The 18740-nt window shown below is 38.7% G+C and overlaps 2 long non-coding RNA genes across 2 annotated transcripts in view; one reads left to right on the top strand and one right to left on the bottom strand.

Annotated features, from left to right (window-relative positions):
• The first annotated feature begins 353 nt into the window (after positions 1–353).
• LOC108496343 overlaps positions 354–18740 on the top strand; it is a 23695-nt gene continuing 5308 nt past the window's right edge. The window contains exons 1-2 of the long non-coding RNA XR_001874429.1: positions 354–423; positions 7996–8074. This is a non-coding gene — a long non-coding RNA (uncharacterized LOC108496343). The remainder of the gene's footprint in view (positions 424–7995; positions 8075–18740) is intronic.
• On the bottom strand, positions 3749–14025 carry LOC108496342. The gene is made up of 3 exons (XR_001874428.1): positions 13295–14025; positions 12640–12733; positions 3749–4075 (listed from the first exon to the last, which is right to left on the bottom strand). It is a non-coding gene; the product is annotated as an uncharacterized LOC108496342 (long non-coding RNA).

An 18740-nucleotide genomic window follows, 5' to 3' on the forward strand; every position in this document is an offset into this window, starting at 1 on the left:
TCAGTGGAAGTGCTAATTGACATTTCTTTGTTGCTGCTGCATTATCAGACCTCTGCAAGAGAAGAAGTACCATCATGTGGATTTGCTGCAGAGAGTAACAAGCTGCAGGATGAAGACGCTGCCCAGTCATTTTTGCTTTATTTTTCTTTTATTACCGATTGTGTATTAGACATGGAATAGCTCCTGGACAAGGCAAGTATTTATGCTGTGAAGGGTTCAGTTAAAGCCCAGTGCTTTTATTAGAGACTTGCAGCGCTGGGCTGTGATGTGTGGGCAGATGAACAGGTTACTAGGTGGGGAACCTGTAGTTCAGCACCTATGTCACAGTCACTGGCCTTAAAGAAACCTTTCCTCTCAGCAACCCAGTGTATAGGTGAAGGTGTCAGTCTGCCTGCATACTGCTACATGGTTCCTTTTTTGAAGGTAAAGAAGCCATACAGAGAGCTACAGTAGCTATCACAGTGGAAGTTCATACCACAGCTTTTATTTTTATTTACCTGCGTCTCAGGTCTGATACTTAAATTCAAGCAGCTCTTTCTGAAACAAAAACCATAAAAAAAAATTTGAATCATATACATCACAGAATTAAAAACCCATCCATAATAGCTACTGAATGCTACAGATGTGTGAGCTTGGCCTCTCTGGGAGAAACATAAGCTTTTCTATTAGCTAAGTTCAGAGGAGTTTAGCAGTGATTTATTCACCGTCTCTAATACCTACAAATAGAGACTATTTTTCATGGCTTCATTACTTCATTACAATGGAAGAATGTTTAAGAGGATGCAACACCTAGAACTGAAGCTAGACAAGTAGAAATAACAGAATTTACTCATACTAAGTGAAAAATCACAGAACATTCCTTATGAATGAAAATCTTTCTCAAACCAAAAGCTTTGGAAGACTAAAATACAGGCATTAGTCTCAACTAAATGACAAAATCGCATCTAATTCCAAAGCCCGTGACAGGGACAAGGACATCTTCACTAGACCAGGTTGTTCCAATATATTACTTCATGAAAATAATCAGATCCTAAGATCCCGTGTCCAATGTTATATGGGAAGTTAAGAGATTGTAACTGTGATTATTATTTTTGTCTTTCCCTCTCTTTGAGGTATGTGTTAGTGAAATCACTTTGTGGACAAGGCTTAGAAATATTTTACATTCATAGTAACTGTTTCTGCATTGTTCCTCAAATACTGAATGACTTTCATATAGATTTCAAGCCCCTTGACTTAAGGACATGGTTTTCTGAGCAGATGTGTTTGCCAGTATAAAACAAATGTCTTGTCCTTTGAAGACACTTTATTTTAGCATGAATGCAATAATTTAAAATCATGAGGCCAGCTTTAAGAGTTTAACAGTTTTCTATCTGTCTCTTGCACCAGTGTATTCCCTTTAATTTCCCCCAAATCTTTTTCAACTCCAGTTTATGGAAACACTTTTAATCTTTTGAGATTATCAGGGCATATTTACTGGTATACACATGATAATTTGACACGAGAGACTTCTTGAGTTCTGAAATGTCTTCAATCTTTATTTCAGAAAATTAGATCTTAAATATCACCTAGAAAGACAAAGAAAAACAAAATGTCCTGGTTGCATTGCTTGCAAAATTAATCTGTGTATTGTCTGGAAAGATGGACACTAGGAGTTATTTGCTCCAGCTTAGGTGTCGCTACAAAATGCAGTGCTATGTGGATATATTCAAACTAGCTCTAAGTAAATTAGCTTGTGAAGCAACAAGGACACCTCAGCTAAGTAGGATGTATTAGCACAGCAGAGAACTGAGCAAAATGTGCTGTTTAATTCCTCTGATAACCAGTCTAGTCCACTGACAGTTTTTAAGACTGCTCAGGAATCACATCATTTGAATAATATATTACCCAGCAAGTGTTCTACAACCTGCTCAGACTCAGATCACCCACTTCTGTTCCACAGTTACAGCTGTCAGAGGTTCAATAACCACAAGTACAACATAATGTGAAGTTTGGGCTTTATACACAGAGCCAACAAAATCTTGATGGAGACCATCAGTCATTGTATTCCCTTCTGGGGTAAAATGTACTATACTTTGTGTTTCTAAAGAAGAAAACATGGCAATACAAATTTGTAAACAGTTGAATGAATGAAAACCTTATCAAAGCTGTTATTTTTTTCACGCTGTTTTTCAGACAGTTTTCCATCAGAAGATGTCATTTGAATTAAACCATTTTTTTGCTGTTTTGTAATTTAAGGAAAGAAAAAACCTCATGAATTTATAAGTATTTGTTCACAAAGATCCCATAAAAATGAGAAATTTTTTTAAAGCAATGCTATTAGAACAAAATAAAAGGGTACTTCAAATTAGATGCTACTCACTTCCAAGATTCTCTTTTATCTGTAAGTGCAGCCTGCAGGCTTAAAATCCTTGCAGAAAAGAATTCATGATGGAATAGCTTTCTGTGTGAATCTTATCATGGGCTACACTACTCCATGCACCTCAACTCTTTGGGCAAGAATTGTTTTGAAAAGCCTCGGCATTGGCACGGCACTGATAAAAATGAATGATTTACAAAATCATATTAACACTCATAAGGAGGAAATTAAGAAAGTTCTTGATTAAAAACCTGGTTTTAATTAACTAGGGTCTAAATGTCAGCTTAAAGCATGCTGATACATTTGTGAACATTATCAGAGTACTAATGTAGATAAAAGTGACATTTAGGGTGGGAATCAACTTCAGAGACATAGCACTTGCCTAAACAGAAGCATCTCATGTCATGGGAGATTTCCTGGAATGGCATAGTGTCTCCATATGGACATCCTGAATATTCTAGGACATATCAGGTGGCTCTATGTTTAAACAAATGAGTTACTTTCCTAAAATGCAGTAGCTTGATTCAGCTGACAAAGTCTGGACATGTAGTATTATTGCCTGACATTCCAATTCTAGCTGATGCTCCAAAAGGATATGGTTTTCCTACAAACACCATGGCATGCCACACACTCCTGTGCAGATTCCTTGCATATCCTACAGTGTCCCTGGTGGTGACGGATACCTACATGTGGGCATCTGTATCTAGGTGTCTTCAGTGCAGGGATACACCTACAAGCCTGCAGCAGCTGCAGGGCAGGTGAAACAGCCCAGGTGTCTCATACATCGTCATAGTTGTGTTCAGGCAGTCAATGTGTGCTGCAAAATACCTCAGTGTAGATGCTGACATGTAGATAATACCTGAGGCAAGCTAAGAACTTCTATTGTAGTCAGTGGAGATCTCAGATACAGCTCAGTTCCTCAAATGAAGACATTTAGCAGTATTCAAGAGGACAAAGGTGTACCAGTGGCTGACACAGGGCCTATACAAGACCTATTCCTTCTGAAGAGGGAGCTGGAGATCTGATTTAGTGCCTAAAGTGACATTAGACCTCTAGTTAATGCAGTCTACGCAGCCTAGGTGGCCTTTCAGCTTTCCTTGAATAAAATGCCTTGGGTAAAATTCACCTACATAAGCACAGATATCTCATGCCCCTGAGATGTCTTGAAGTGTCCTACTCACCTTCACAGGCTGCTTCATTGGGGCACAAATTTTTCAGAAGTCCTGTTCACATCCACTTTTGAAAATGACCGGCATTTTAGGGTGTTATTGTGGTTTAACCCCAGTTCACAACTAAGCCCCACACAGCTGCTCACTTGCTTCTCCCCAGTGGGCTGGGGAAGAGGATTGGAAACAAAAAAGTGAGAAAATATGTGGGTTTAGATAAAGACAGTTTAATAGGTAAAGCAAAGCACAGCACACAAACAAGACAAACAGGAGTTAATTCACCACTTCCCATGGACAGGCAAATGTTGAGCCATGCACAAGAAAGCAGGGCTCCATCACACTCAGTGGTTACTTGGGAATTCAAATGCTGTAATTCCAAACATTCTTCTTCCCCAGCTTTATGTACTGGACATGATGACATATGGTCTGGGATGTTCCTTGGGTCATTTGGGGTCAGCTGTCCCATCTGTGTCCCCTTCCCAACTCTTCGTGCACCCCCAGCCTCCTCACTGCTGGGATGAGGAGCAGAGAAGGCCTTGGTGTTGTGTAAGCCCTGATCAGCAACAACAAAAACATCCCTGTGTTATCAAGACTGTTTCCAGCACAAACCCCAAACACAGCCCCACACCAGCTACTCTGAAGAAAAGTAACTGTACCCCAGCCAAAAACCAGCAAAGGTGGCCAGACCCCTATGTCTAACTCACTGCTCCAGCCCATGCAGACATCTGTATTTCGAGTCTGCTAATTTCAGATTGACTCAACCCTAAAGGATCGGTTGTTCAGGTGCCTAAAAATTTTGTTGTTGTTTGAGTTACCCTATGGCATCCACATAACCTCCAAGTGCCAGTCACGAGACCAGAGGTACTGTGTCATATCTGGTCACTATGTTTCCAAATGGTACCAAGCACCTCTGCTCTAATAACTGATAAGAAGTACAGTGGACTTTATCTGTACATCCAGAAGAACCTGAAAACCAAACATAAAGCACATGGAAAGCCAAAGCAAGGAAAATTTCCAGCCAGAACCTGCATCTCCTGAGGCTCCTCCAGTCCTGGACATTTTTATGACCCTAAGACAATTAAGAAGCTACTGCAGATATTGCAGATACACATCTCTAACTTTCATTGCATTTAGTTAAAAACATTTCCTGACTTTTCCCCTGGCAAAATGCCAACTCCAGCTGAACAAAAATATGCTCCTAGTGGCAAGGATGCGACTTTCAGAACTTGCAAGTTTGTTTCCTTGGTGAGATTAGTGCCACATTACTGCTCAAAGCAGAAGAAGTTAATGAGCCAGGAGATCCCTGTGGGGATAATGTAATATGAGGTATATCCTTAGCATATCTTTAAAGGTGCATATCTTTAGTCCAGCAGGACTGAGGTCTTGTAACATATTCTGAGCACAGATATAACCTGGACTGTACAGGCATATATTATTGCTTACAGCTGATGTTACTAATACAGAATGATTCCATTTAAATGTTACCCTCCTTTAGTCTGTCACATAAAGTCTCTAATTTAGCATCCTCAACATATGCAATTCTGCATGTAAGATATACTTTCTCAGTGCAGGTCTTTCCAGAGGTCTGTGGTTTGCTGTGTTGTATAAACACTGATTCTATTTCCTTAGAAGAGTTAAGCAGAAAGTTGTTTCATTTCCTATTCTACAAACAGGTTAAGCATAAACCGAAGGTTCAATGAAATCAAATTAAGCATTCATTTAAATGCTCTATTGAACTGCAGCACATTTTAATTTCTCAAGCTCTGTTGATGATGTCTCATGATGCACTGGCCTTTTGATCCATAACAAAGGGTCTTTTATATAGGATATTATATAAAATAAATACACAATAATGTTTAGGAAGGATTATAGAAATAGACTAAACATGAATATGTTTCCTGAATATATTCCCAGGCTTCAATATTTTCTGAGAATTGCACAATGTCTGCACATTTAGTAACTTCAGTGTAATATTGTTCTGTTCAGTTTTCATTAGAGCATGTGTAAAACTTGTGGCATTCACAACATGCACTGTGATAGTGAAACTCTCCATAGCTAATTGTGTTTGTTGAGAAAAATCACTTTTGCCTTTGATTTGAACTTGCCACACGATAAGTTTAATAGGTGACCCCCAGTTCTTCCTATACTGGAGAAGATAGGAAGCAATAGTCTCTTATTCACCTTATCCTTGTCATTCATTAATTATCGCTTTCTTCAGGAGTAACTTTTTCCAGGATGAAAAGTCAAAGCTAACTTGGTCCTACATAACTTAGTTGCTTTTAGCAGGCGAGTCAGTCCATACTAGGAATCATCCATTTCAGCCTTCTCTGTGTTTTCCTGGCTTTATCATATCCTTTCTGAGCTACTACACACAAAATGTCTCTCTCTGTTTTGGGACAGTCAGCTACAGACAAAATATAAATAAGACTATTACTTAACAATCAGCATAAAATCCTACTGAAAGATCAGTTTAGGATTTTCTTTTTAAAATCTGGTAGCAGAAAAAGATTTTTATAGTTTTTAATTTGTACACAGTTGACACCCTTTAGACTGCTTACCCATCCTAATATCTGAGACATATGAAGTTCACCTACTGTTAGCAAACCACATTATGTGTGCTTAACAATATCTGCGTTTTGGCTTCGGTTTGAAAGACCTGATTGCTCACATCCATTACAGGAGCCAGTCATTCAGGCACTGACTCTGTTCCCAAGCATAATGCTGGAAGATTTGGTTTATCAGAGACATTTGTGCGCATCTCACAGATACTGCAAATATCCCAGGTGTTACAGAATGCAAGGCACAATGCGACCTCACAAAAGCACAGGGTAAAATGCTCAGACAGCTGACCCTTCAGTATTTGTCTCCTGAAAATGTAGCTGGGAAAGGGAACCACTATGCTAATCCACTCTGCTCTGTTTGTCTCTGGGGTGGAGGGTAATTTAGTTCTCATGATCATTTAGTTACTGCTGAGATTTGTCAAAGATATTAAAATTAGTTAAAAATCAGTTCTGTTTTGTGAACAAATAGTGTTTTACTTTCTCTTCCTGTTTATTTTTTTATCACTTTGCCAAAATAAAGCAAGAAGAAAAAATCCAAAATCATCCTGGAAACACATTTTCAAGGTCATGAAAAAGCTAGTTGTTAAGGATACTGTTCCATGCTAGATTTCCTCCAGACCACAATATTAACTAGGATTTAATAGAATATTGAATAGCTATCACACCAAGAGAGAAGAAACTGCATACTACGAAAAGACAAAGACTGGAAAGTATGTAGGGTCATAAGAGATGAGTGATTGAATCTGACCTCCCATTATAGTTATGTGGAAAAACCAGTAAGAGTATCTTTTGAAATTGTTAATGAAGTAAGAACAGAAAGGTGATTTTCACCAGGGTCATGACATTGGTGAGACTAGTAATGGAATATAATATAAAGTAGTAATATAAAATGAGTTTTAAAGTAACACTGAAATCCTGTACAACATGAAGAAGAGCAACCTTTTTTTCCCAGGCTGAAAAATTATATTTTATGATAAAAGTTGTTTCTCTGATGAACAAAAAATACTGTGATGTCATCTAATTTATCTGCTGGAAAAAGAAAATGCCATGGGGTTGAGATTTTCTAGTAGTCCAGACTTATGGTTTCTATGTTGCTTGGAAGCCAGGATTTTGTTTACAAAGAAGTCAGAGTGCAGGTGACGGGAGGGGAACGGCGTACGCCTTAGTCTCACTCTGATAAGGAGCTGGGACAGTGCCAGAGTGCCGTATAGACAGAGCTTAAACATTGGTTTCATTGCAGAATATATAAACCTCTGCTGGGAGGAAACACCAGATATAAAATGGGTCTTTAATCTTGCAGACAAATTCCAATTAGGAATGCACTACACACTTTTTTACACTAGGCATGATTAATCACTGGAACAAACTACCAGTAGAATTGATGAATTCACCCTTTCTTGACGCCTTTGAGTCAAGACTGGATGCACTCCTAGAATTTATGTGATAGCCAAACACATGTTATAGTCAAGTACAATACTTGTTATTGAAGTTAATATTGTGGATAATAGAGTAAATTTTAATGGGTCTTTTTTCATACAGTAGAAGTAAAGTTAGTGGCCTTTTCTGCCTTAGAACTCTTTAAGCTGATAAAGTCTCTTATTATGGACAACACTGCTCTGTTCTACACGTGATCATCCTCCCCAGGTTCTTATCTTGCCCTTTCCCAGTGTTGTCTGTGACACAGTTCCTATTTGAAATTTGAGCTCCTGAAATCTTTTAAAGTTCCTTCATTACCAAATAAATGAATTATTGAATCTAACAGGAAGCTACTAGATTAATAAGATCAGAGATCCTAAATACTTAATTGAACTTGAGTCCAAACACATTCCAACAAGCATTAAACAAGCCAAAGTCAGATAAAATACTTAATATTCATCAGTAAGACTCATTTTATGTAATCTTTATTTTGTAGTAGCTAGTTCCTTATGAGAGCACAAAACTGGGAAGGAGTTCCTGGGTCACCAAATCCTATTTCTCAATATCTTCAAAAGGTATTTGAATAGCTCCTTTCATAAACTAATCAAACTCTATTTTCAGAAAGCAAACTCCATTGTCCTAATTCTATTTTTTTCACCAGAATCTGATCCATTGTCCTACTTCTAATTTTTCTTATTCCAAAATCTGATGACTAGATACTCACCTTGCAATTTTCAGTCCTCAAGGCCTGTAAATAACTGATTGTTTCCTACCCACATTTAGCCTACTTAGAACTTGTACCTTTCTGGAGTGGAAGTGCCAATACATTTAGGTCAAGTAACCATATAACATTTAGTCTTTGTCCTTCTAAGCCAAATTCTTTTAGTTACTGCATTTAAAGATGGGTTCTTCATTTATAACATTGCTGTATTGGCCTTCATTAATCTTTCAGATAGAATTGGTCTTTCTTAATTGTGGATGACAGTGATGCTTTAACTGAGGTCTCAGGAGGGCTGTAAAGGATAGTAGGATCTCTCTATATCTGAAAACAGACAAGCTTTGCATTAGCCTTTTTCACAGCTATATCACATCAGTGGCTTGCAGCCATCCAGTCACTATGTAAGACATCCAAATCCTTTTACTTTTCATTAATTGTGACTGATAAATTTCTACCTAAGGGTAGAAATTCTTGTTATTGGTCCCTAAGGGCTCAAGTCTGTACTTTGTGCTATTGAATTTTATTCCTTTTTTGCTACTCCAGCTATCACAGTCAGATACTTCTCTCAATAGTGTATCTGGCTTTTCCTTAGTATAGCCAGTGCTGGATATCTAGTTTGTATTAACAAATTTCAAGACTTTTTTTGTTCTAAACATGCTAATGTTCACTGCTCTGTGTTATTTGTTCTGAATCTTCACTCAGGGGAATGAATAGTAGATGATCAGTGTCAGTATGGAATTACAAGGAATGATATCTACTATATAAGTAATTATTGACTGATAGTGTTTGAACAATACTTATACAAGGATTTCTGCTAGGTGCTTAAAAAGGATAAGAAATGAGAATAAGTGGCTTCACAGGGATTTGCAGATGACCTTGCAGTCTCACCTGAGGGTAGCTCACCATGATCATTGCTTGTCTGACTGGAGGCTTTAGAGGAGTCAGAAGTACAGGCACTATACACAATCCTGTTTTCGGATTAAATTTCCTCTTTATAATCTGGTAATATATGTTTATTTTATGCATAATCTTATCATTTATTTGCATAATTATTAAAGTATTGAGTAAATGCTTCAAACATGGGACAGTACATATAACTTAAAATATAGTTGGGTCTTTACTGGATGTAACTACTGCTAGTTAACTGGTCCTGGACAGTTAACATAGAGCATACAAATACTCCCTGAAAAACAAAGGTTGTATGATCCCCATTGTAACATGAAGAGGATGCCCTTACCATGTCTATCTGTAGCCAAATTCTGCCTATATTACATATCAGAATATAGATAAGTGCATTTCTCAAATTCTTTGGAGACTATAGAACTTAAATACAAAAGACACATTACCAGTTTCTTTGGAAGCACTGAAATATTTGATTTCAGTGACTGGATCTTTGCCACAAGGTAAATTATTAATGGTTACTTGGCATCTAATTATTTCCAAATGTTTTTATTGCTATATATTAAATTAGGGGAGACGAGAAAAGAAAGAGTACAGTTTGAATTGACTGCCAAATTTTAAATGAGATTGTTTCTCTTGAGACTGTGGTGATTGGAACTTGCATTAGCAGCTCATTGAAGCACATATATTTCTTCTGACATATGTCATAGTTAGATCATTTTATTGATGCCAAAATGCTTTTCTGTTTTAAAGTATGACCACACAAGACTCCTCTCTGGAAATTGTTTATATTGTAATTATGCATTTTGCAACACTCCAAGTACAGATATTGTTGCATTAATGGATAGTAATATTGTAGGGGTTTTGTTCTATTGTTATTTGTTTTGCAAAAATAGAACTGCATTATATGTGATTTTCTTTCCACTTACAAAATGTTTCATTATTCAGCAGAATAATGAATAATAATCTCTTTCAATATTTCTGTTGTGATACAAAACTATACTGTTATGATAATGCTTGCTTTTTGTCCTCCATGGAGTAAAGCTGCAAATATTTGACTTTGACCTACAGATTGCAGTGGAATAAATACTAACTACTGCTTGAAGAAAAACTGTAATATATCTAAAAAGACTGAGGTCCAAATCTTCAAAGGCTTTAAAATACCTCATTAACATTTTGATTTGTGTTTTCAAGAAAAAAAAAAACAAAACCAATTCACATAACTCTGTATATTTTGAAATTCTTATCCTCTAAGGAATTAAAAGTTAGAAAGAGCAAGAGAGGACCTTAGGTTTTAAGAATATAACCTTGAGAAGAACTTCGTTCAGTACTTTTGGGTCAAACCTAAGATTGGAGTTTGAACATATTCCTTTGTACTTTTGGTGCATCTAGACAATCTTTGTTTTAGTCTGAAGTGAACTGACAAAGGATTTGGGTGCAAACCAACTTAAACACCAAGTTGTAGGTGTCTGTTAGCACAGTGCTGTACCCTCCTTCATTGTCAATCAGTAGAGATTATTAGACATTTTTAGTCCTACTATTAATACTACTATTAATAGTCCTACTATTAATACTGCAATAAAAATGCTCAATTTCTAGTTTGAAGCTGGTTTAGACCAGCCTATCTTGAAGCGAAAGAATAAGCTCCTAACTGCCTGGAAAATTTGTGGCTTTGTGTCTTTAGAAGATAATCTTGATCTATACAGGATGGCTTGAAAACGAGATACAAATCCACATGACTCAAAGTGTGGGATTCATTTCACATAACCCCAGATGCCCATTCTGTACTTATGTGCCTTTGAGGTATTCTTATAGACTCTTGACATAGACAGTGGTAACAAAAGACATTTCTAGGTTGCAAACAATCACATCCAAAAATAGTAATCCAAAATAGGTTAGATGAATTCTAGATTTCACAATTTTTCTTCATTGACTATAAAGGGAGGAAGAAGAACATCCCTCTGAGGAATACTTAATGATGCTCAACATTTGTAGGCACATCCCCAAACTGAGCCCCTCCTAACTATCCAGCTGAATGTTCTTTAGGCTACACAAACACTATTGACAAGATGTTTTCTGCTGATAGATGTTTATGCCCTTAGTGTCCATAAACCCACCTGATATGGTTTGAAGCTGGCTCCCTGCCAAGTCTCCAGACCTTACCACCAGAAGTGTCCCCCCCCCCAAACCTCAGGGAGAAGAGGGAGAAAAAAAAACTAAGAAAAACCCGAAACGAGAGAGAAACAACCAAAGTGAGATATATAAATATATTTACACTTATATACAATTAAAATATACAATTTCACAAGGGAAAGGGAAGGGGGAAGGGAAAGGGAACAAAACTAAAATAAAATATATAGATATCCCAATTAGTGACCCAATATCTAACAACTAAAAAGTTAGCAAAGAAAAATAGCTCACTACTCCCCTGGGACAACCGAGAGTTGCTCTGGAACGATCGCTGGCAACCTCTGTCTCCCAGGGTCGACAAGGCCTAACCAGGCCTCGCTCCCCAACACGGCAGACTCAACAGCAGGGAACCTGCACCTCCAAGCCGCCGGAAGGAAAAGAGAGCGAAAGCCTCTCCTCCTCTCTTCTTATAACCTGGCTTACGTAAAAATCGTAGGGAATACTGGGTAAATCTGGACCCTTCCTTGGTTACAAACTGGTCACCAAGGAAGGCCTAGCCCAAACCACCACACCACCTAGCTTAGACACTTAAATTTAGGTGTCTTAATCTTGAGTTTAGTTAAATTGTAGGGATTTGACACAGCTGCCTATAAAATAGGCACCTAATACCATTTGAGGTATGCTCAAGTATCCCAAAAATCACAGAATCGTGGAATGTCCTGGAGGGATCCACAAGGATCATAAATGCCAAGCCCTGGCTGTGCACAATACAGCTAAAAAAATATCACACCATGCGTCTGAATCTGCATGGGACTAGCAGGAGAGACAAAAGGCCTGCAGAAGGACCCGTGTCCTTCTGTCCCATCAGGTGTCCTGCTGACAAAATAGCCCACAACATTTCAAACAGCAGTAGATGCCTCAGCTTAAGTCATACCCTGGGTATCAGAGTCTCACCTATCCATGTCTGGTGAGATCAACCACTCCAGTGACTGCTTTTATAAAAAAAGACATGTAAAAAGACAGAAACTTTGCAATAGAAACTTTCTTTGGGAAAGAAAGACTGAAAGACCAAAATCTGGAATACAATAGAATTGCCATTCTGTTGTGGAGTCACCTCAGATGGTTCATTCTGGAGAGGAGATCTGGGAGATGTTGGGAGAAGTTTCTGTGGAGGGATGGTTCAATGTTCCAGTTTAAGTATAGCAGTATAACTTAATAACAAAGGACTGGACAAGAAAACGCACAGTGATAACAGCCTTGACAATTTGCAAGTCATGGTTCAAGTTCCAGCAGTCATAACATTTAAGAAACAACACTATAATAGGATTGGTCTTGGTGTTGCTTGTTTTTAATGTCTTTACTGAGCCCAGGTTGTTATCCTTTATTTCTCACCTGTAAGATTAGAAGCATGTATCTTGAATGAAACAACATCTAATGGCATACCTCCAGCAAATGGCACTTTGGGAAAAACACACTCAAGAGTTCCCTAAAAAAAACAAAATATCAAGATTAACTTGTACTTCACAAGTTTAATTTCCACTGCAATTACTTCAGTGGCTGTTCCCCCTTGGTCAAGTCAAGCACAGGCATTAGTCTTTCCGAGATGCCACCTTCTGGCTCGCACACATCTGATTTCGTTAAAGAGCTGTGTAGTGTCCAGTGTCAAACCAGGACAGCTTGCACTGCTGTCAGCCGTGCTCCCCCTCAGAACAGGGAATCAATAAGTGCTGACTTCTTCTGTGTGGGGATTTCACTGTCCTTATCCTTTCACAGCCTGTGTTAAGTTCTTCTGGGGATGTGCAGCCTGATATAAAACTTTCCATTCAGATGAGCAGATTTGACGGATTTGTCTACTTATTAATAGACTAAGTTCAGCAGAATTTAAGATGCAAATTTATTCTTGGCCTATTTTCCATTTTTCACTTTCCATCTCTGTTTCCTCCCCTGTGCTTTTTCCCTGGATGTTTACATTCCCTCATCTCCTTTGTTCCGTACCAATAACATCAAGAATTGTAATCTTTTAATCTCCCATAGCTCACTAGATTACCTTTGCAGTGAGGGAAGGTGACAGTGAGCCTGGGAGCCTGTGACCTTTCCTCTCCACCTTGTCCTTGTGGGAGGATAGATAATGGCACCCCAAAGGGAAGCGCCAGGCATGCTTTCCCTTCAGCAGGTAGGGCAGGCAGAGACCACACTATGACAGGAGAGAGAATAAACTCCTGGCATGGGGCAGGGAAAATAGTGACAAGCCATCTGAACCTTGGTGGTGACACTAGTGGCAGCCATTTTGCAGTGAGGGCAGGTCACCATGGCAGACATTTTGTGAGGAGCAATGGCCACGCCAGCAGCCATCTTGTCCATGCTCAGGGGGGGAAATTAATAGTGCTGGAGATGGAGGGGGTGTCTGTGCTGGCTGCCACCAGACCTTCTGTTCTAGTATGACCAAGTGCTGAAAATAGATCAGTTTTGTCTAGATTCAGTTATCTTTTTAGATACGGCAAGAGAGACAAAAGCCTGAGGGGCACAGGAATGTACTCCTGGTGAGGGGACTGTGAGGGCTGCTAGTGTCCTCAAAGGATATCAAGAGAGAGAATCATTGAATCATAGAATCATTAAGGTTGGAAAAGACCTCCAAGATCACCAAATCCAACTTTTGACCTAATATCACCATGGCCACTAAACTGTATGGCAAAGTGCCATGTCTGCTTCTTTATTTAACACTGCCAGGGATGGAGACTCCACTCTTCCTCTGGAGACCCTGTTCCAATGCTTAACCTCTCTTTCAGTGAGGAAATTTTTCCTCATATCCAACCTGAACCTCCCCTGGTGCAACTTGAGGCCATTCCCCCTTGTCTAGTTGCCTGCGAAAAGAGGTTGATCCGCAGAGGTGCGCCCTGCCAGCATCTCCTGCTCCCTGAAGTCCCATTGCAGGAGTCTGGCAGCTCTTCCATGCCGGGGATCTGATGGGGGCTGCAGGTGCCTGCTGTGTGGGACCCTCTGCTGCTGGAGTCCTCCAGATATGGCAGCTGGATCATTGTTTTTCTGTGGCAGGGTGGAGAAGTTGGGAGTCCTTCTCCTGCCTCTATCTTGTCAGCCGTGTGAGGAGCAAAACAAGCTGGGCTCTGCCTTTGCCTCCCCGCAGGACTGGTGCTGCTGAGCCGATCAGGATGTACCTCACAGGTCTGAGTCTGGGCTGGTCTGGTTAGTTTTGCTGATACATGGATCAGAAGGCCATAGGATGCTGTCATGGACATTCAACCTTACTTACAAAGGGGGGTAGACTGAGGCACTTCCCCCTCTCCTCATTCACTTTTAAATGAAATAGAACATATATAGTTTTAGGAAATAATAAAACACCCAAGCTCAGTTGAAAAAACTAATTACTGTTGGGAAGTGATGAGAAACTGCTGATGCTGCAAGGCCTGGACAGGGTACTGGCAGGGAGATGCCAGGAAGCTTGATCCACTCAAGCATGTGCAGTCTGGTAGCCAGGAGGATTCCCCATCCACAGTCCTCTGAGTCCAGAAGCAAGATTGAGTCCTGCAGCATGGTCAGGAGGAGGGATTTTGTTTATCACCCTGAAAACTTTTGGAAAATTAAAAGAAGCAATGCTGAAATGGGACTGTAGCCTGAAATGCTGTAACAAAATTTCTTCTACGAAAGAGGGGTCTTTGGCATCAATCTATCCTAAAGACTCTTTATGCCTATTTTTTTTTCCTTCCTGTGACTCAGACACCTTCCTTCTGTTGTCAGCATGCAGTGTCCCTCTTTATCCCATAAAGGAAATAGGATGTGGTTGAGCAAACAAGTTACCATAATTCAGAATTACAAGGTTTTTCTTTGTTTCTCTTTTTGGTTACTTGAGTGCTGCCACTGATTTTACAAGAAATCTTGACTCTAGTGAGGATTTTTGAGACAAATAAAATTCTCGCTGCAAAATGGTCTCAAAATACCTGGAGACGTCATGTGTTCTCCACTACTACGATGTAGCATCAGCATTATACAATGCTTCACTCTTTCTATTTTTGTCAGGGAATTGACAATTTCGGATTTACTTGTATGGTTTCCTGTTTGAGATGCAATTTTACATCAGCTTCTGCAATTTTTCTGTGAATGTTTTCTGATGCTTCAAGGTGCTCCAGCTGCTTATGTGACACAGACCCAGCCAGGTTCAGTCTGTTATGGGATTTTCCCCCTCCCAGCCATAGGGCTGAAGATCACAACTTGATTGATTAAGTGTAGTTTCCATGGTGGTAGCAGCACTGTGGTATAGAAACCACCACTCTAGAGTACAGCTAAAATAGTTTTCAAAATGACCTTCCATATTTTCCAAGCTATTTCCTGCAGACTAATGAAAAACAATGGTTACCCATAAGGAAGAAGACACATATAACCAGTATTTGCTGAAATTCTGCATGTCAGGGTAATTGCCTGCCACTACTCTCAATGTCAGGGTACCTGTTCACTTAGTACAACTGTTGTAATGTCTGAGGGTCACCTAAACTACTCATCAAAGGTTTTTTTTTTACCATCCAAAGTTCTTGAAGAATGGAAATGTTTCCCAATAACCAGAGTATTTTAGCTTCAGTGTTCTTTCCTGGCCAAATAATGAGGTCAAGCAAGCTTTGTCCTTAATGGACAGATTTTTTATGCCTCATTTATGCTTTGAGATGGATCAAACAAAATGGAGAATAAGTATTGTGACTGTCCTTTCTTCCCTTGATTGCAATCACTCTTTAGCTCTTTTGAGTGCTTGAGGTATATTTTTCTAGGTTGTTGGAAAGGGATTTAATTGCTCATGCTTTGTTTTACACATGCTGGGTCATTCCTACTGTTAAGTAGGAATGCATGTGTATACACTCATATAAAAAAATAGCACTTTTTAAAATCTCCCAACGCTCAATTTTTTAAATCAATCACTGAGGAGCTTTTAAATATTTATTACCTTTGTACATTTCTTTTTGTTCTGTAAAAATGTTACCTTTTTGAAAAATCTCATTGAAAAGAAATGGAACATTCTCTTTCAGTTCTGAAAACCCTCCTTTTACCCATCAAAACTAAGGACCATTATTTTCTTCTACATGTTAGTCAAAGAGAGGAGACAAAGCAAAAATAAAATGTCTGAGTTCTGAAAATGTCTTAGGTTTTGGAATTTCTTAATGTTATTTTTCATTTTAACTAAAAATCCTATTTTTTCTCCCTGCAACTTTGCCATTTAAACATGATCACAGACATATTTTTTCAGGCTCCTTTTTTGACACAACCCAAGCTATTGGCATAAGAAGACAATTCTGCATTTTCTGATTAAGTAGCTGGAAATCCAATATAATTTTCTTTCATTTTAATCTTTTGGTCTGGAGTAACTCACATTTGTTCTTATCCTGAGGAAAATGAAGTATATTTCTGGAATTCAAATCTTGATCTACCAGAGGAAAGAATTTGCCTTAAGGTGAGTGGAAATATTATGGTGGCTCATAGTTCTCATTTTTACTTTATGATTCGTGGTAAAATACAAATCACTCAAAGGAAAAGAAATTTTTTATTCTTTCTGGAGCGTTTTAACTCAAGCAAAGTGGGAACAGTTGAAAGATAAATTAAAGTACCACTTACAGACCGACAAAGCCTTTTCCATGCAATAACTAGAGTTCTCCTTCAGAAAGGGGGAAGTCCAATAACAGAAGGGGAGCCCCTTGTCTCATGGGAACAGACTGATGCCCCTGACCCTGGAAGGGAGTTTCTTAAGCTTCTCTGGGATGAGGTATGGGAAGGGGTGAAAGAAAGAGTGAAATTAAGTGTGGTTTTTAGCTACTTTTGGGGACTTTTTTCTCACAGAAATTATTCAAGGGATAAAGTATTATACCTCCTCAGACTCCATCTCTGACTTATTATTTCTTTTGAGTAAAAATTTTCAATATTTCCAAAAGAAATTTGACAATAGATCAGGACAATAAAAACAGTATTCATCTGCTGTAAATAATAATAAAAAATATCACTTGGTTAACTCTGTCTCTTTTTTTTTTTGAGTGTTTTTTCCCTCCCTCCTGACAATTTGGAGGAACCTACTTTTCTATCATTCTAAGAAGCTTGTTTCCTCAGGTGGAAAACAATGAAGTTTGAAAACTCACCATGGTCCTTAGTCTTGTGAAATAGCCTGATTATTAAGTTGTGGTGTCCTCACTATCAGCTGAACTGAACCATGACATGGCAGCTTTGTACACAGACAGGCACTGAAAACAGCTTGCTTTTGTGAAGAGAATAGAAAGATTTTGATTCATTTGTCACCTTAACTGAAAAAATAATGAAAGCATTGGGACAAGGAATTTGGACTGCTGAGACTAAGAAGGAAAGAAGAAATGGACTTTACAGTGTGCCATAGGCTCCAAACCCACAAGGTTCATAATGCCTAACTCAAATATCCTACCTAATACCAATCTGTGAAATGGAACCTGTGAGATGACATTTGCAGGGAAAATAAATTTTTATATGAAAAAACCCCCACAACTCTTGTTCATTAATTGCATGTGCAGAGCAAACACAGGATAAAAATAAATAGATCCTGTCATAGGATCTATTTTCCTGAAATAGGAAAAGGGAGGAGGTGATGGCAGGATAGAAGAGAAAAAGTGATACATAAGACATGACATAAAAGCCAAAGTCAGATAAAGTGAAAGACCAAAATAAGAAAGAACAGTGACACAAAGTCATGGCACAATCTTAACAAGCCAGTGTCAGGATAAAGGATCATGGATGTTTTCAAGCTGTCTGCAATTTCCTTCAATAAATTGGCTTTAAAAATTTTATAGCATTTCCCCCAGGAAAGTCTGCAGCCCTATTAAGATGTATGGTATTGGTTAGCCACAGGTTCCAAGTTCCACTACAATGTCCTTTTAAGTTCAGAGGAAAAGATTTCTTCTATTAGAAATTATCGTTAATAACAAGATGCCTGTCAGTTGACCTTTCTCAGCAAAAGTATCACTTGTAAAATCTTTCGGAAAAATCTGACATATGTCTCAAATACATCATGTGAATCTTCATTCTGGGGCCAAAACCTCATCTTCAGCTACATGTTCATAATTCTCATTAACATCAGTGGAATATTAGTGCAAATCCAAGGGCAAAATTTGTCCTCTGGTCTTCCAAAGGGTCTGAAGTTGTATGTGAAATTTTAGGTTTCTGTATTCTACATTCTACATCATAGAATCATAGAGATATTGGTTGGATTAACTCTTGGAAGTCCATAGTCCAACTTTTGACTCAGGGAAGGAGTTTTGCTAACAGTGGATCAGATATGTTGGCTGCGTTTAATTAAGTCTTCAAAACTTACAAGTGTAGAGACTACACGAACTCTCGGGACAAACTTTGCCAGTGTGGCACTGCCCACTGATGAAGAAAACCTCACTCCTTCTCCTTCTCCTTCTCCTTCTCCTTCTCCTTCTCCTTCTCCTTCTCCTTCTCCTTCTCCTTCTCCTTCTCCTTCTCCTTCTCCTTCTCCT

The sequence above is a fragment of the Lepidothrix coronata genome, unplaced genomic scaffold, assembly GCF_001604755.1.
Source record: "Lepidothrix coronata isolate B3197 unplaced genomic scaffold, Lepidothrix_coronata-1.0 Scaffold39, whole genome shotgun sequence".
In the NCBI taxonomy this organism is placed as follows: Eukaryota; Metazoa; Chordata; class Aves; order Passeriformes; family Pipridae; genus Lepidothrix; species Lepidothrix coronata.